Below are 18,839 nucleotides of genomic sequence, written 5' to 3'. Positions count from 1 at the left end.
CCTCTTACATGACAATATGCCTATGCCTAGTGGCATAATTAAGGAGCACAACACCGATCCCGATCACCTGATCCTAACACGAGGGTTAGTGCTTAAGTTGAAAAGAGTTACTACAAACACTCTTTCAAACAACCCAAAAGAAAAAACCGACGTTAAATAAAATTTAACTCACTAGTTAAGGATCAGTATCTGCTCCCTATCCCAGCAATGTATCCGCAGACACGTATCAACCAAGAGAGAAGGATCCTCGAAGGTTATCTTGACATCCTTCGGATAATGGGAAGTCAACACAGAGTTGCATCTCCCGTATGTGACAGCTAATATGTCCTTATGACATATTGTTAGGGAAAAGAACAAGAATTCGGAAAAGCTCGCACTTCATGCGCTTTTAATTCTCAGCTGTTTGAAGGAATCATCAATGCAGTTATCAAGTGCTTAGGAGATCACAATGTCTCAAAGAAGGCCAGGGCATTCTTTGATATAGATCTCTTCTGGGTGAAGCCTGGAGACTGGCTAGCGCTTCGCCTGTGCCTGTCTAGCGCCTCGCGCCTGGCTGGAGCCTTGCGCCTGAATGGCGCCTAGAGCTGGCTGGAGCCTCGCGCCTGGCTGGAGCTCGCGCCTGGATGGCGCCTTGCGCCTGGCTGGCGCCTCTCGCCTGGCTGGTGCCTGATTGGCTCCTCCTTCCTGGCTAGCGCCTCGCGCCTGGCTGGAGCCTTGCGTCTGGCTGGTGCCTTGCGCCTGGAAGGCACCTGGAGCCTGCAGAAGACTTCATGATTACTGTCTATGAGTCTGCATGCCTCAAGAGTTCAGCGAGGTAGGGACCTATGACTGACAAACCCTTCTGGATCATGTCAATGGGGGCTAGCCCGCTTACACGACAGAGCCTTCTCGGATCGTGCCAATGGGGGCTGACCCACTTACATGGGCAGAGCCTTACCTGTATCATATCAATGGGGACTAGCCCTCTTACATGACAGAGCTTTAGGTTTCTCTTTACTGGAAGGAGCCTTGCGCCTGGATGGATCCTTGAAGGAGCCTGGCACCTGGATGGCGCCTGGCTGGCTTCTAGAGCCTGGCTGGCTCCTAGATCCTGGCTGGCTCCTAGATCCTGGCTGGCTCCTAGATCCTGGCTGGCTCCTAGAGCCTGGCTGGCTCCTAGAGCCTGGTTGGCTCCTAGAGCCTGGCTGGCTCCTAGAGCCTGGCTGGCTCCTAGAGCCTGGCTGGCGCCTCGCGCCTGGCTTGGCTCCTCCCCACACTTGCTGGAGCTTCGAGCTTGGAAGAGTCTCTAGGCTGTCTGGCGATGTCCCACATCGGACACTCTTATATCTGTCCGATTTGTTCGCCTCTGGCGCATTTGCGCCAGGTTGGAGGCCCGCTCCTCTCAGTATCCGACCATGACAGAGTTCCTTGGAACTGTCCGCCTCTGGCGTTTTTTTTTTTTCGCCTGTATTGGCATTTGGCGCTTGGCTGGCGCTACATTGTCCGAGAGTCCTGAACAACCACATAGTTTATCAGGAGACTGGAGAAGGGTGGAAGAAATTCTTCCCCTTTGAGCTTTTGGCCCCACTGGCAAGGGAGGTGATTTTAGTCAGCTACACCCAGTAGACGACAGGATATCTAACAATACGAGAGAGAAGAGTCTTCCTCCGAGGAGGATCCTTCGTGAACACTTCTTTTGCTAACGAGATCTCTTCTTACATGTTGATGAGGTTCCTCGTTGCAGAATCTTCCCTATCCTTCGCCGAAGGAAGGAAGGAGTCTGGAAGTCGAAGGAGTCTGGAAGTCGAAGGAGACTCCGAGCTGAAATTGGGCGGAACCCTGATTTATAGCTCTATTGTATCCTTCTGAATACCTTCTGGGAAGCATTTTGAGCCCTCATCGACACCCCGAAGACTCTGTAGGCAAACGTTTAAACCATCTCTTCTTCTGTAGATGAAAAGTAAGTACCCTGCCTGGGCAACGAAACTTCTATCTGAAAGCGTTGCGTCAGGAATAGAGGGTTTTGTAGTTCTTTTGCCAGACATACTATGCTGGCAAGAAACCCATTGCCGAGTCTCCATTGAATCTGATGCGAGATTCCAATGCACAAAAAATTCACTTGTCTTCTTGGTCGTTTAGGGCTAAGAGAAACAAAGAATTCCTTCATAAACTTCTCAAAGAGTTGATGAGGAGCAGTTCCATTTTGTTGGAACACGGAATCTGTGGCCACAAAAAAAGATCCCATTCGAAGTACATGATATCCTACTCTTTGTCGTATTGCGGTATCGTATAAGATCCTGAAGATCTAATCTCTGTTATCTCTAATTCCCCTTGTAGAGACAGAGTATAGCCTTTTACTGCGTTCTTTGATAGCAGATATATACCTAAGTGATTCTTCCCTCTGAAAGTGAAGAAAGAACCTCGCTATGTGGTTCACAGAGGTATCGGAAGAGGACAGTTTCCTCATTCCATCTAGCACGATTTGCAGCAATTCTATGTCTTAGCCATGACTATTGTCATTTACCTTGAAAAAACCTCTCATTCATGTCCACTTCTGGTCAGTCTGCACGCGGATAGACTCAGAGTGGAGAGGTTTTATAGGTCTATTTATAATAGATTCTGATAGAATATCCAGATACTCTTGGAAAAGCCTTACGAAACATGCTGTGAGAAGAACGTGACTTCTGTGAATCCAACCTCTCTAAGGCCAAAATGAGGCATTCATCCTCTCTTCCTTTGACGCCCATTTATCTTAATATCTGTTAAGAATTTATAACTAGGGGAAAAAAAGGGGCTAAAGTTATTCCCCTTCTTTAAATTTAAAGATGTCGTATATTGCTACCTCTCTTGGTTCGAGGAAAGGAAGCAGTCTATAGGAAGCCTGTTCGTCTTCTACCTTACAAAGAGATCTATGAAGAAGACTTTCCGCAGGTTCTCAAAACTCTTTTCAATAAATGTTAGACATACGTTAACAGTTATTATCTTCGATCGAGAAGGTTCTCATGGACATACAAAATCTTGCATCGAACCTTTAAGGATCGTTACGTTCCGTGTCTGTTCCCAAATAGGTTCTCTTTTGTTAACGCGAACAGGGGCAAAAAAAGAGATTCTCGATGCTCTTTGCGATATGAGAGAGTCGTGGAATTGGCCTAAGTGATTAAAATAAATCATTTCATCATTCCTGTAAGCGACCCCTTTCGATTAAATGGGTAACGAAATCAGGAACGAATCTTGCCGTTACCGAGCCTCCGAGAGGCTACTGGTTTGTTTGTTTGTTTGTATGGTGTTTTCACGTGACTTCCGAACCACGTCGAGAGTGAACTACTATCACCAGAAATCCACATCTCACTCCTCAATGGAATGGCCGAGAATCGAACCCGCGACCACCGAGGTGAGAAGCAAACACCAAACCAACCACTACTGGACTCTTAGGTTAATAACTCGCTAAAACGAGAGAAAATATCTTGGATGGTGCTTCTGGCGCATTGCGCCAGGCTGGCGCTTCTGACGCTTTGCGCCAGGCTGGCGCTTCCTTCTAGTTGTTTTAAGGTTATGTGACAGAACATCTGTGCCCTTATGGTACCCGACATCCTTCACGTGTTAATTCCGTTCTTAGTAGGAAAAAACTTTTATATACGTAGTATAGTCCATTCAGGGAAACAACGTCTGCCACTAAGAGAATGTTTCCCATCCGACTCACCCATCTTCTCTTGAGCAATATCCGATTCTAAAAAGGTTGTGTGCGTTTCTCGAAAGGATGAGAGAATTATAATTATACGTGCTCTGCCGTATTAGAATCCTTTATAATACTGTCACATTGTGGTAAACAGCATTAATCTAGGAAACCTTTGTAAGGATACTAGGAATTCTGTAGTTAACCTCGGTATGCATAAGACTTGACCATACCGTAGTCTTAAAGTGAATTCTCTTCTACTACATTCATCTTCTCACTAAGCATGTACTCTAATAAGCCATGCTTTCGCAAGCATGAGAGCATCATATAATATAGAGTCCCGCTTCGTTAGAATCCTTTAATAATTAATGTTACCTACAGTAAACAGCATTGAAATGTTGTAATATCTTTCTTATTGAAAGCTTCTTAGCAAAAGGCAGACAATATTCTATTTATGTTTGCTTAACTATCCCCTCAATCCGAGGCTAAAACCGCGATTGTAGGGGAGAGACACGGTTAGTTATTCCATCCCGCAGGAGAGAGACATGTAACCAACCACTCATGACCGACACCTACATGTTACTGCGTTGGTCTCTAAGGCGCGATAGCAGTCTCCGTTAGCCATCTGGCCTTACTCTTCCAGAGTTGCCAGCTACTCCATTAAATAAAGGAATCTTATAAAATTATAATCGAACTTCAGGAAGTTCTTATTCATGCATATTTAAGCGAAACAAGACTTCGATAAATCTAGAAGCTAAGTAGGTGTTGTCTTAACAATCCCTTTAAGCGTAGTCCTTCTAGGAAATTCCTGGAAGGATACTGGTAATTGAGTTGCTCTGCAAAGAAGTAACTACGGTATGTGTGATTTGCCGTATCGTATTCTCATACAGCAGATACTCTACTACCTTTTTTCTTGCCGAGCAGATAGAGAAAGGAAAAATTTTTACTGTCTTCGTTCTTTTCGTTAATAGAATGATAGAAAGAGTATATATATCTCCTTAAGGAAGGAAGTTAATCCAGGAACTCTTTAAATCTTCGTGATTTCCTCATAATCGCGGAAGAGACAGAATTCCTGTTCATCTGTAGGGTTTACGGAAGGAAGAAGATATTTCCTATCCGCCATCATACCCAAACGTCGATGAGATTCTTATAAGAAAAACTCCCAAAGCTCTTGCCTCTTCATAACGAGGGAAGAGTCAGAGAATGAAGGAGAGAGTCCGCATTGAGAGGAACTGTCAAACACAGGAGTCTTCTGAATAAAGAAAAAAATGGCTTCTCTTAGTATCAGAATCCTTCTGACAAACGCGACGGCCCGCCTGTGCGACATCTTGCAACCTTTGCCAGGGGAAAGTTGGCTCAAGTTAAAAACTCAAAGAGGAGCCTCGCGACTGACCATCTCTCTCATAAGATTTGGAATATTCTGGCGCTGGCTCCTTGCGCCTGGATAGTTCCGCACGCTAGAAAGGAGACTCGCTCCTGGAACGTTCGCTTCGTTGGAAGGTCCCGTGCGCCCTGATAGTTCCGACGCGCCTACTAGACCCCTTTTAGAAAGAGCCTCTTGCCCGGAAACGTTCAATGGAAGGATCGTTCTGATTGCCACTGTACTATAAGGCTTCCCGCTCTAGCCGTCTGATTTTCTGGCGCAATTTGCTCCAGGGCTGGCGCTTCGTCTCTTTGAAGGCGCCTTGCGCCAAGAAAAATTTTCTAGAACGCGGCTCTACGCTCAGTTGCTAGAACGCGGCTCGCGTTTGGTTGTAGGAACGCGGCTCGCGCTAGTCTGTTTTCTGGAACGCGGCTCGCTGCTGGCTGTTGGAACGTGGCTCACGCTAGCTTGCTGGAACTGGCTTCCTAAGTTCCTGGCTGGTCTCTCCTCTTGCCCGTGCTCAGTGTTCTCTTAGTTTTCAGAGAAACGCGCTAGATCATCAAAACAATATACATTCTTCGTCTTTTCGGATGTAAGATGAAGAGACCGCACTTTTTAAGGATGCCTTTTCAATGGCTATCCTTGGCAGTCTGGGACGCTCTACAGAAACCTGCCGAGGGGACGCCGACCGGTGGGGATTCTCTGAAACCTCCTTACGGCTTTCGACATTCCTTCTCCCCTGGGCTTGGGAGCTTGAAAGAGGTCTAGGCCTGGGAGCGAGACGAGCCGATCAGACGCACCCTCCACTGCAAGTGGGAACACTAAGTATCACTTCTTACCTTTCAATAGCTCGCATTTTGAGCCAAAATCCTTGTCTTCAAATTGCAATTATGAATTTGAAGTTTCTGCGAAGTAAGAAGGTGATGATGGATGCAACACTACTAGTACTGTTAATACTCTAATTGCTCGTTAGTACGAGTTTCCAAAAAACTTCAAAAGAAACGTTATCTAGTTACATGCTTTTACTAGACTCCCTAAAGTAGGAAGTCAGTATATTTCCTCAATCAATTCTAACACTTATTACACGTATTAATGAATAAATTATATTATATTTCCCTTTCTTGCAAACTATGTGAGTGTCTACCGAAAATTTCGGTAGTTACACGTCATATATTCTTCGAAATTTTCAAAGCCAAATTCATTAAAAAGTTAATAAAAGCGTATGCCGAACCAAAGACCCAGTACTTCCCTGCAAAAGACAGCCCAGAAGATCGATGGCGATGAAAAACGAAAATCAAGTCAGGAGGTAGCAACAACATATGTTGACACTACCGCGACAGAGAAAATCTGGTTCTAGAACTGGAATGGTTCCTATTCCGCCTGCCACCCAGCCGGCAGGGGGGTAGATCACCTGACCTACCTGCAGCGTGTGCCGCGAAATTCGAATTTCTGTCGGACGTCAGAGACATAAGCTAAGTATATATCTGCCGGGGAAGTTGCATGTACAAAATATGCCTTTCCACTATGTGTTTACATCTAGCCATATGCGGCAGTTGCGACTGAGGGGCCGACTACCCGTGGCAGAGTCCACCAACCTCCCTTCGTCTTCTGGTATAGCTTCTCCCTGGTGCAGGGGAATATGCTAGGGACCTTTGGCTCCAGGAGAATCGGCAGGCCGAAAACCCAGCTACCACTGTCACTTCACGATCACTCGCAACATCTTTATTTCCTATAAAAGCTTTTACAGAAGCCCCAATTTCAGCTACTGTGCTCACTAAAATGTCAAATTTTTTCTCAAGAATGGCAATGGCACTGGGATCAGGAATGTGGGAGCTGGGTCCAGGGTTAGATGGAAGAGAGGCAGGACTATTAATGGGGGACAAAGCAGAAAGAGAAACAACAGGTAATTCAATAAGAGAATTAACCAATTCATGACTAGCTAAACTCTTTCCCTAGAGTCACCTTTCTCTAATTCATTCAAATGAGAGTTTAGGATTTTCCAATCCTTACACTCATCACAAGTCATACTAACTGAACACACTTGGCTTCTGCAAGATGTACATTTAGTGTGCAAATCATACTTCACTGAAGTAAGTCCAAATCATACTTCACTGAAGTAAGTCTAGTATTGCAGCCTGTGCTGTCATAATGAATACTCGTCCAACTTGAGTCAGGCATCTTTAAACTAACAAGTCGAAAAGTAATATGTTATCTAGAATAGTCACTATTTTCAGAGAAAACCCAGTATACATAATTGCCAAAAAGCTACCAAAAACAAAATACTTCACCAATTTGCAATAAAATCCCACAAAATCAACAAAGAGAATTTCAAAACCTCGCTGCCGGTCACAACCGTTGCCAAGAGCCGGAATAAACAAATTGGTTATCTCTGCTCAGTTGTTCCTCTCTTTCCTGAAAGTGGGCGGAACCATTTACCTACACTTTTAAAACAAAAGAATCGCTACCTCGAATTTCAGAATTTTTAGGTGCTGGTACTTTTTAAACTTTTAGCTATGTGGTTACTTGGTAAATTACAAATACAAAAATAGGATTTTGCAGATAGCCTAATAATGGAAAGGTTGTAAAAGTTTAAATTAAATGAAGACTGATTGGTTGAGCCTCAGTAACCATTGTGCTGTTAAGAGTTTAATTTACTATAAGATTTCATATGCAAAATTATTTACTTTAATACAACTCAATGTGGCATTGTCATGCTGTACTTCTAAGTCTCCTTAAAATACTTAGCCAAATAACAAAAATCAAAGTGAACTGTAAATTTAGAATATTTTACTTTGTTTTAATACTCATTCACAGAGGCTGATAATAAACACGGTGGTCATGTTAATGGTTGTAGCCTTAGAGTAAAAAGAAACGTTTTCTAGCAACAGGCCTGGGTAATTTAGGATATCTGAAAAACAACTGCAAAGAATTTTTTGCAAAGAAATTAGTCTAAGAGTATTTATAATTAGTTACTGCTACAGCAGTGATAGGGTAAAATACCAAATGGCCACCTGGCAGCCACCTCTACCATAGCGCAACCACCTTCCCAAAAATTGAAAATGATGGCCTTAATTCATGACTTGGGAGAAAATACTTATACCTCAAGAAACTAATGTTACCGGGCGTATTCAAGTACTACTTTTTAGGGAAGGTAGCCGCCCTATAGTAGCGGCTGGCAAGTTGTCATTTCACCCTATACGAAGATTAAGGATGCTTACAAAATAAACTGCCTTCTCAGCTGTGGCCATGCAATAGTTTTAGAGATGGTGGGGACTAGAGTCAAGAATATGGGATAAATGACCAGGGCGCGACATAGTGGCCACCTCCCAGAAAAAGCACTTGAATTCGCTGCTCAAAGTCCTAGGCAAAGTGTTTTCTACTACATTGCGAAACAATGGCATAATTCAAGTGTTTTTTTTAAGAGTGGCTGCATTCTAGGGGAGTTGGCCACTAGGTATGGCACGGTCCGAGTTTTGACCCCAGCCTACCTTAACCAGAACAATTTCAACTGCATTTACAGGTTTCACAGAAAGCCATTGGTGGAGTGAAACTAGTTAAGAGGGCCAGTAGGCCACGTAAGCAGGGCAATGGCCAGACTAGCGCAGGCATGGCCTAGACTATGAGCCTCGGTGGAATTCTAGGCTAGAGGAGGGTAGCAAGTTATACAATCGGTTGACCAGGGAACCAAACCATTTATTCTAAAAACCGATGAGGAAATATTTAGGTACATTAGGCTACTACCTGTATAGGAATAGCTAAATGCTCCATTAAGTAGGTATAAGCCTAGCCTTAGACCTCAAGACTTTTGATTTTAGCTCGCTGTGGAAGTTAGTATATAGCTAAGATCTACACCATGCCAAGCACTGGGGCAAGTAAGGCCATTCAGTGCTAAAACGGAAAATGACAGTAAAAATTTTAAAGGTGTAACAAGAGAAAATCCTCGCAGTTGCATAATGAATCAATTGTTAGGAGAGGGTGGACAGTAAGACGGTAGAGAGAGAATATGAATGGAGGTACAGTCAAAGGAATGAAAGTAGTTGCAGCTAGGGGCCGAAGGGACGCTACAAAGAACCTTAAGGAATGCCTACATTGCACCAAGAGGTGACCTGACGGCACTGGGCCCCCTACGGGGTCAAGACTTTGGATTGCCCAGGCTAACCAGTTAAAAGGAGGTAAGGGGAAAGCACAGCCTACTTCTAGCCGGGATTGATATCTTTATTGTTGGCACTTTCGACCTACGAATTAGGCAGACCTAGACAGTCACCGAACCTGGAAATATACCAGAGAAAAGGACACAAAAACTCGAGCTGAGGCCGAGTGAAGAACAGTCCTACCCTACTCGACCAAAAGCAAAAACACCCTTCCAACTAAATCTACGATGCAAACTCAATAATCTTGTCATCTATGATAAATGTGATCATGACAGGTCACTTTTTAATGATAGCACGTACCATTTCCTGCATTAGAGTCCATATCTATCAAGTATTTGCCGATGTTTTCACAATAAGGGTCAGTCGCCAGTAGAATTACGCGCGAACTAAGTGACAAATCAAAACAATCCGAATCTCAAGGGACGATCGTCTCGAGGCCGTCGTGTTCCTATGGGATGGAAAATTCCCAGTCTCGGACTCTTCCCTTTGAAACGAAATCGCGGGAAACGGAGTTTAAGATTCATCGGAACAGTCTTTTGAAAAGACCTTTAAGACGTCATTCATTATTCATGAGTCTTTCACATATATCAAAAGTATGACAACTGATGTTTGCACCATATTTGTGTTTATAAATGACTTTGGAACGTCGCGCAACCGAGTGAATTTCAGCGGGTGGCATTTCGTCATGTGAGGGAGTTGCGTCGTCGAGGTGTCAGTGTTGGAACAAAATCATATGGCTGTCGTAGTGGTCCCGGTGAAAATGGCGGGTGATCGAGAACAATTCCAGCACATTTTGTCGGCATTACTGAGTGTAGATAACAAAATTCGACAAGAGGCTGAGGTAAGCATGAACGTGAATGTATATGCGATTGTTAGATTGTATTTTCTGGGGAAAATGGTCGTGTTTTTCGATGTATAAAACTTGGTTCCTCGGAACTGAACCAACGTGGTGCATGAGAATGTGTTTCTGGATCAGAATGACCGATGAATAGAGGTGTCGCCTTCATTTCTTATGTCCTTCGGCCGTGCAATTATTCGTTTTAGTGGTGCCCATTTCGCATTTTTTAGACCTTGTAGACAGTAGGCTGCTCTCTTGGTTACCGTTTTTCAGTCCACATAGGTAATCTAGGGGTATGTGAGCAACAAAGCTTGTGTTGGGGCATTAGGGCCATGGACGGGTTGATTCTGGAGATATGATAACGGAGTCGTAGACTTTGATTTGGTTCATTAGCAGATTTTCACGGCTACTATCGTCTATTGTCATCAATGAGTTTTAATGAACCAACTTGAGGCTAGAGGAAGTTCATTACTCAGTACCACATGGCGTAGGTATGCCTATGCTATATTACACCATAGGGGTAGATGAGGGTTGCTCTAGCTAATACTAACTCCGCATCGGCTATTTCTTTGGAAATTACAGTTCCCTATAGCATTTGGGTTGCTTATTAAGACTTTACTATTAGTTTTAGGGGATCGACTGAGATTAACCCCCAAGGGCCAGTGATAAACATTGGGAAATACATTTGACTCCGCAATCCTTAGTGGCTGTTGTATTCGCAGGACTGTTCCTTGTAGTCCATGTGGAGATATTACCTAGATGAGTTAGGGTTTTGTGACATAACTACTTTTGTGTTCTACTATGTGCAAGCTTACTAGTGTCAGACTGGTGTATCAATGTAAAAAAATTAATTTATAGGTGGCTTGAAGATATTGATGCTGCTTAGGTGGCCGGACAATTGGAAAATGTGTAAAACGAGGCCCCATAAGGTAGCATATGCCATACTTCCACTAATGGTGGCTTTTGTTTATTTTTTTTACGCGTACCCTATCCCATGAAGAAAATTGGTTACTCTACAGAAGAGCTGTAGGCTAAACATATCAGGTATGTTTACCACCAGGCCTTTAGGATAAACAAAAAAGCAAACTATAAATTTTTTGGATGTCCGCAATATTGCATCATTTACACCCTTCTGATATTGCTTAGTCCAACATTAAAGCATAGGCGTAAACTAATATACTAAGCAATGGAATGTTGGAAATGTCACTTGCCAGGTACACGTAGTCCTATATACAAGAATACAAAATAGGGAAGGTAGATCTAGGTAATAAATCCACGTTCGGTATTTCTTTGGAAATTAACAGTTTCCTATAGTATTTGGGTTGCTTATTAGGAATTTACCATTGTTTTTGGGGGTAGACTAAATAACCCCCAGGGACTAGTACTGAACACACCGAACTATATTTAACGCCCCAATTGCTAGTGGCTGTTGTATTCACGGGGATGGTCCTTGAGGAGTTATTGCCTAGAATTACCCTAGGGAATAAGGTATGGCAGAGAGGGAAGTGTGAGAAGAAATTCTGGTAAATTTATACTTTACACAATATTTTTCTTGCTTATTTTGATGCCCTTTGCATGTTTCACACCATTATTGTTTTTGGAAATGCTTAATTTCAACTTTGACAACAACATTTCCAAAAAAAAAAAAAAAAAAAATTAACAAAACACAAATCTTTTTCCTAATTTTGCTATTAGCTGATATTTTATTACCTATTCATAGTGAACTAAACATGCCAAGGGCTCTTATTTGTATGACCAAAATGAGTATATATGATAAGTATTTGATGTGTGGAAGTTATTGGCATCCATGATCCACATCAGCTGGGTTTGTTGACAAACCACCATGGTCCTCGGGATCCATCATATGACAGAAACTATTAATTGTTGAATGAAAAGTTGGGCGTGTTTTGAATTCCTCTCATTGCATACTACACATCTTGGGGGGTGTTATAGTTTGGTTGCCAAGCAGGTGAAAACTGTAATAAATCAAAATAATATTAAATGTAACGGAGACTCCTGCACAAAGATCTCATTTATATGATTTTTGGCTCAATATAGGGAAGGGAGTATATAGCTAATGCAGTACAGGTGAGATATTGGAGAATTTTAATGAGATATCAAGAAATTTGCCATCTTTTGTTTGTTTTGTGTTTGGAATCAACCCTGAAGGGATGGTGCTAAAGATGGCGGAAGCTCTGCGAGATGCCATGTTTAGAACAGCCCCTTGGGATGAAAGGAAAAATAAAGTAAGGACTATAGATTTCACATAATATCTTGCCTGCACTGCATTATGATACATTTTCTGTATTGTTTAGCAAAAAAAACTGCATAAGTAGATATCTTAACGTTTACCAAAATTTTATTTTATGGGTTTTTATCCAGCATGCAGCAATGGATTTCCTTTCCCAGCTTCTATTTATGAATGTCAGTTGAGAATTTGTTATATTTTACAGAATGAATCACACACAAATCATATTCAACTATAATTCATTTTATTATTTATTTATTTTTTTTTTTTTCTCTAGAATATGGCCTAAACAAGTGTTCAGTATTTCCAAGAAAATTATACCAGAAACATTTTACTTTGTATCAGCAAGATAAATTGGGGGTATATATACTATAATTTATACATATATTGACTTGAAGCAATAACAGTTTTTTTTTTATACATTATGAAAAGTTAGCGTAAGTCATTTAAAGCCCAGTAACATCTTTCTTATACGTACTTAACCCTTTAAGGCATTCGTTTTTTAGCACCTTGCAAAGCATTCAATATGTCTGACAGACTCCTTTTTTGAAAAATCAAAAGAAATGATTGTAATCGTTTTTAATGATTTTTATGGGCATGAACTGAAAGAGCAGCTGCTCTTTCATTTTAAGCACTAATTTAAGTAATTGTGCAGAAAAGGAAAAATAGTAAAATTGACCAAAGAAATTTAAAAAAAAATTATTTTTTAATACAACTTAAGAAAAAATTTATTATTCCACTAATAAGAATTAAGAAAAATTATTTTATAAGATTCTTTTCTTGTCCCGTGGCCATGTTCTGTAGGTGCCACACACTTCTAGCTCTGGAGGGTCACCTCTGTGAAAAAGGGTAATTTTTGTTACAAAAAAAAATTAATATATCAGCTATGCAATTTTTTTTATGACTGTCAACTTTCTTTCAGACCTAAATTATATGTAGGGACACTTTGTAATGAAATTATGACAGTAGGATGGCGTAAAGCAGCTTTCTACAATTTCCACCTTTTCACTGCGATCCTGAATTATTTTGCAGACAGTATTGATAATATTCCTTGGGGAGATTGGTAGGGTGGGAATGCTTGGCGTTTGTTGTCCCCAGGGTTTTATGAATGCTTTTGCAACTGCTTGCAGGAATTTCTTTCTGTTGAGAGAGGCAGATGTGTTCCCACAGTAAATGACCCACTCCTCAGTTAGTTAGACTTGCATAGCATTTCATGCGGCTCATGGACTAACAGGGCAAATAACACTGAGACTGGGAGGAGGACCAGCTGCAGATTACTTTCCTTCAGAAGACCCAGTGGGACACTGAACATAGCTGGGTGCCTGAGCCTGCATCACCATGTGGTCTCTGGTGCCAACATGTTTCCCCTCCCAATGATCCTGTCTGGGGTTAGGACTGCCTTTGAGGGTAAAGTTTTGATTACTTTTTGCCACTAAATGAAGGTATGGTCTTATCCTTTTTTTCCACCGCTGGGTGTTTCTCTTGTTATGGTAACACACCCATGCCAAATGTTATGGTATGATGGCCTCCTCACTATTAATTACCAGAATTCACATGCTTTTCAAACTTTCTGTGAATGATTAGGGGAGGGCGGTGATGGTTCGGACACTTTTTTTTAATATCTAGAAGTAAGAGGTTAAGGAGCAGAGATGTTGTTGACATGTCATTATTGTGTAGCCTCATCATCGTACATTTACGAGTGAATTTGATAAGTTGTATACTTTACTATACTTGAAGTTACTTGCCTTCAAATACAAATTTCCAAAGTGTCCGGACAAGAGCATGGGATGATTCAGACAGTTATTACAATTGATATTTACCTTCAAGTCAGATGGTAAATGAAACAAATACCATGCGAAATGTTTAACTGAAATACTCAAAATCAACTTTACAGATTATTCTCTCCCTTATTGATTGGCAGAGAGAAAATGTAGCTCAAATCCATGATGTTTACTGAGAATAAATATTAAAGTTGGCTTAAAGAATGTTATATCCTTCAAAACAAAAATGAAATGAAATATCCTTGCCTGCCAATGATTAAATATCTGAAATATGCTTGTATTTATTCTCTCCATGAGTAAACACCAAACAAAATGTAACTCAAATACATGACATTTGTTGTGCCTAAATTTTATTTAATGTTGGCCTAACAAACTTTGAAATGCCCGTTTTATATTAATACTATGCTGGACTGAAATTGGATGCATTCCAATTACTGCCTCTTTACCAGCAGTTGTTTTATCCTCAATTTATGGAAATGTAAAACTATTAGTAGCAAATTTCTGTGATTTTCTTAAATAAGAAATCTGAAATTCATCATATGCGTCTAAATTGCTGGTTAATTTAATTTACCTACATAATAGGCTTAGCTACATTTTACTAGCTTTATTCCAACAAGAACAAAGTCTCATTACTTGGGGAATTTATCAATGAAACCACCTTCTGTGTCTCTGATCTCCTCTTCCAAGATGTCAGAACAATTATTGTTAAGCTCAATTGTCAAGAGGTCTTCAATACCATGATGAAGGTCTTTATCACTGGTTTGGTCCTCTGTGTTTAACTTTTTAGTATCTTTTCTTGCTTTTTTATGTTCTTAAGGTATAATTTCCAAATTTTATTTCCTTCTTGGGTGGGGGGTTTGGCTTTTACTTCTGTTCTTTCTGTTTACATTCAAGCTTTTCTGGAGTGTCCATTGCAATCATGCATTTTCCCGGCTTTCTGCTTTTAGCTGTCTCCTTCCTCTCTCCTGCTTTTGGAAATGGTCGAATATTCTCAGGAGAAAACTGCTGTTGTGATGATGGTGCAGGTTGTTGTGCTTGTAGGTGGAGAAAACCCTCCTGGTCAACCCTGTTTCTATCTTTTTTCACATAATCATGTTCTACCTGAACCACCCTTTTCTCGAAACTCCTGAAGTGTATTTCTACAGCAGCAGCAGCATCCCTTGCCCTATTGGTTTTCTTATACTCTGGTCCCATGATAGGCTTTAAGGAACTAGAATCAATCTGAAGCAAAGGATAGGTTATTTTTTTTGTAGTGATGGGTCCTGTGATGGGTTTATGAAGTGCTTTATAAGGTAATGAGGGGGCTAATGAATGGATACACAAAATATAACATAAATATTGTTTCTTAGTTGGAATTCATAATTAGTAAAGCATTCGCTAGGAGGGATGATTCAGACACGTCCGAATCATCTTTACCTTAGACTGTCCGAACCATCCCTCACAGATCATAACCATTTGATGACACCCTCAGCCCTATGTCCTTTGAGATTACAGGTGGGTAACAGCTACAACATCTTCGTTATACAGTACAAATTTACACCCAAACTGATCATCAACTTCCTTATCATATTCACTACACCACACCTTACGATTCAAACGTTTTCCAGGAAATGTACTGTCCGGACCATCCCATTGTACGAATCATCACTGCTCTCCCCTATCTTCAAGTCCTCAGACCAGCCATTAGGTATCCCCTCTTACACAAATCTCGTGTGAAACCAAAATGAATTGATATATACCAGATCCAGGATGTTTGAATACCCAAAATATCTTATATGAAAACAAAAGTTCAATTAGGCAGATTTTCAAAATAACCAAACACGACTTCAAAAGGGCTATTAAATCGCAGGAGTCAGGACCCTCCGCAAGACACTGTACACTCAAAGAGGAATAAGAAGAGAGTAAACTTCAGAAAAATAATATCTATTTATGAATTAAAGATGGCTGTTAATGATGGTTTGGGGCTAGAATCTGCGTTCAACTACAGGTACAAAACACAAGCATTCCCCATTCTCCTACATTAACATGTATACCAACAGGAGGAGGGAAAGTCACAGGGAGGAAGAAAAACAAGAAACTCGCTGTGACAAAAATCAACACAAACATACATCAGTAGAAGGCAAAGATAAAAATAGCTCAATTCTATTTTTAACAACCAAATTCCTAAACCTAACTCATAGTAATATAAATCTTTAGCAAACTCCCTTGTATATCCAGTACTGTAGAATGTACATGAAGATGATTCTGCTGATTACCAACAGCAACTCGAAGCATCTAATACACCTGAGCATTACACATCATTAAAACACCGTACATTATATGCGCTTAACAAGGGTAAGTCTCCCTGTGTCTGTCACAGATTACATTTTAAGGCAATTCTGCTGAATACCATCAACAATCCCCGTAGTGTCAGTGGCACAATGTCAATATTGTTGTTAAACAACTTTAGCAACAGCGAAGAGTTCCAAAGAAAGCTGATACAGAGGTGAATACCGTGATCAAAGCTTGCACAGTAAATGATGACATTGCCCTTAATGGAACAGGACTCAAAAAGCCAGCTGCAAACGACAAATCTTTCAATATTATCCTGCTGCAGAACACCAATGGGGGATACTTTTCTCTTTTATTTTCATATTTTTTAGTCTTCATGTAATTCAGCAAGGCAGTCCAAAGGGCAGGTACGACAAGGCTCAAACAAACTAGCGTGGAGCTCCTTTGTTGAGACAAATATTCCATATACCAAACCTTCGCTAAATCACCCAATGGCTCACAAATGTGAAAATAAAAGAAAAAATTATTCCCCATGGGTGTGTTACCATAATAACAAGCAAAACACCATGCGGTGGGAAAAAAGGAACTGCCGGCCCAGTCTTACATCAAGAAGCAGGGGGCAACCACTACATTCTCCCTCTGAAGCACCAAGGCCTCGTCTTCTCTAGGCAGACCAGAAGTGAACCATGATAGTTCGGAGGTTCATCCAGGCCAAACTGAATGTCTTATTAAATGAACTGAGCCATCACAAACAGGTCCTCCCCACAGAATTGACTCTGGGCCCATTAGTCTGCTCAGACCTGTGGAAGCTATTGGGAAAACCAACTCTGGTCCTCATAGCAACTTCCAGGAACCATTGACTTCCTCGATTCTGTGTGAGAGTCCCAGATCCTTAAGCGTGGGCCACAGGCACCACGCTGCAAGATTGGATGAACAAGGATCTGTACACTTTCCCTCCACTCAGCATGATAAGGGAAGTTTAGAAAAAGTTTCGTTCTCGCCAGAGTATGACTGTGATATTAGTGGCCCCATTGTTGCCCCCTGAAGAATTGGTTCCCGGATCTCCTTGGGCTACTGGCAGACTTCCCACAGCTACTACCACAAAAGCCAAGTCTTTTCGGACAGCCTCACTTAAGGCTCCTCCAACAAGGATTGTCCGCTTTGGCTCTTGACAGGATACAGACTATCAGGAAGCTCCTCAGATAAAAAGGGTTTTCAGGATCGTCTGCAGAAGATATAGCTAAATGTAAACATCAGTCATCCAGCTATGTCTACCAAACCAAACGGTCTATCTTCTGCACTCGGCATAGAAGAAATAACATCTTGTCCTCTCAGGCGTCTGTAACAGATACAGGAGACTTTCTACTATATTTGAGGGTTAGTGAGAGTCATGCTATTGATAGAAAGGAGATGCAGTCTATCCCTATACCCTTTATTTTGTTCATGAAACTTACCTGTCAGATATATATATAGCTGTATTTTTCGAATCCGACAGAAATTTAAACACCTACGACACACGCAGTGGGAGTCAGGTGGTTAGTACCCATTCCCGCCGCTGGGAGGCGGGTATCAGGAATCATTCCCATTTTCTATTCATAATTTTTCTGTCGCCGGTGCTGAAACACCTGTTTTCAGTACCTCCGTCTTAGGATTTTGGAAACTTCATTGCCGCTAAGTATCCTAATTGTCTTTTGATTTATTCACATTGGATTTGTGGCTAGGCATACGCTATCTTAAATTGATTTGAATTTGATTCATTTTTGCATAAAATATCTGAATCTAGTTAGGCTAGTTTTCAGACGGGGTTGTCTGCAAAGATAGGGTGTGGCTACCGTAAGCTTCAGTAGATTCGCACTTGGTATGTACGAGGGGTATGGGTCTTGCTTCTTTGTTGAGATTTGTCATGTAAGAGTGTGAGACTTTGTCTATTCCGTAAGGAAGGAGTAGATTCGTAGTCGCAATTAATCAGTAAAATGCTAATTCGTAAGGAAGACGTATGATTCGATTCGAGTATGTACGCAATTAATCAGTAACAAAAGTCAGTAGTTGAACCCTGCTAACCTTCCTGTAGACTTTATTTTGCATAACCCTGTAGTATGGCCTACGGGCTATGTATATGTCTACGCGAGGTGCTCGCTCTCCTTCATTGCTGTGAAGTGCTACTTCTGTAATTGTTACTCCTAACCTGCAGTGTTGCCTTCGGGCCCTAAGCAGTGTCTGTAGAGAAATTGCCCTTTCTCTGATACTCCTTCGATTCGTAACTTAGAATCGAAAGTGCTTGCTTTAGAGAGTAAAAGTGAAGTGCAGAGTGCAGTGATACCCCTTGTGTAGTGGAGGGTGCGTCAGATCGGCCTCGTTTTCGCCTCTAGGCCCGGGACCTCTGCTTGACTCCCAGAACCAGTGAGAGAGCATGTCGAAAGCCGAAGGAGGGTTACTAGGAACCCCCACCGATCTGGCGTGCCTTCGGCAGTTTCTGATGAAAATCCCAGATTGCCTAAGTACGTGCACGTGCACGAATCCTGAAGGATTGCTTCT

At 41.6% G+C, this 18,839-nt stretch overlaps 1 protein-coding gene across 1 annotated transcript in view; it reads right to left on the bottom strand.

Moving 5' to 3' along the window:
- The window catches only part of LOC135206596 (importin-5-like), a 126,347-nt gene that overhangs the window by 38,531 nt on the left and 68,977 nt on the right, over nt 1–18,839 (bottom strand). The window lies entirely within an intron of this gene.

This window comes from Macrobrachium nipponense, chromosome 31 (assembly GCF_015104395.2).
Source record: "Macrobrachium nipponense isolate FS-2020 chromosome 31, ASM1510439v2, whole genome shotgun sequence".
Taxonomy (NCBI): Eukaryota; Metazoa; Arthropoda; class Malacostraca; order Decapoda; family Palaemonidae; genus Macrobrachium; species Macrobrachium nipponense.
The sequence above is the reverse complement of the archived record's forward strand: the minus strand, read 5'-3'. Positions and strand labels throughout refer to the sequence as shown.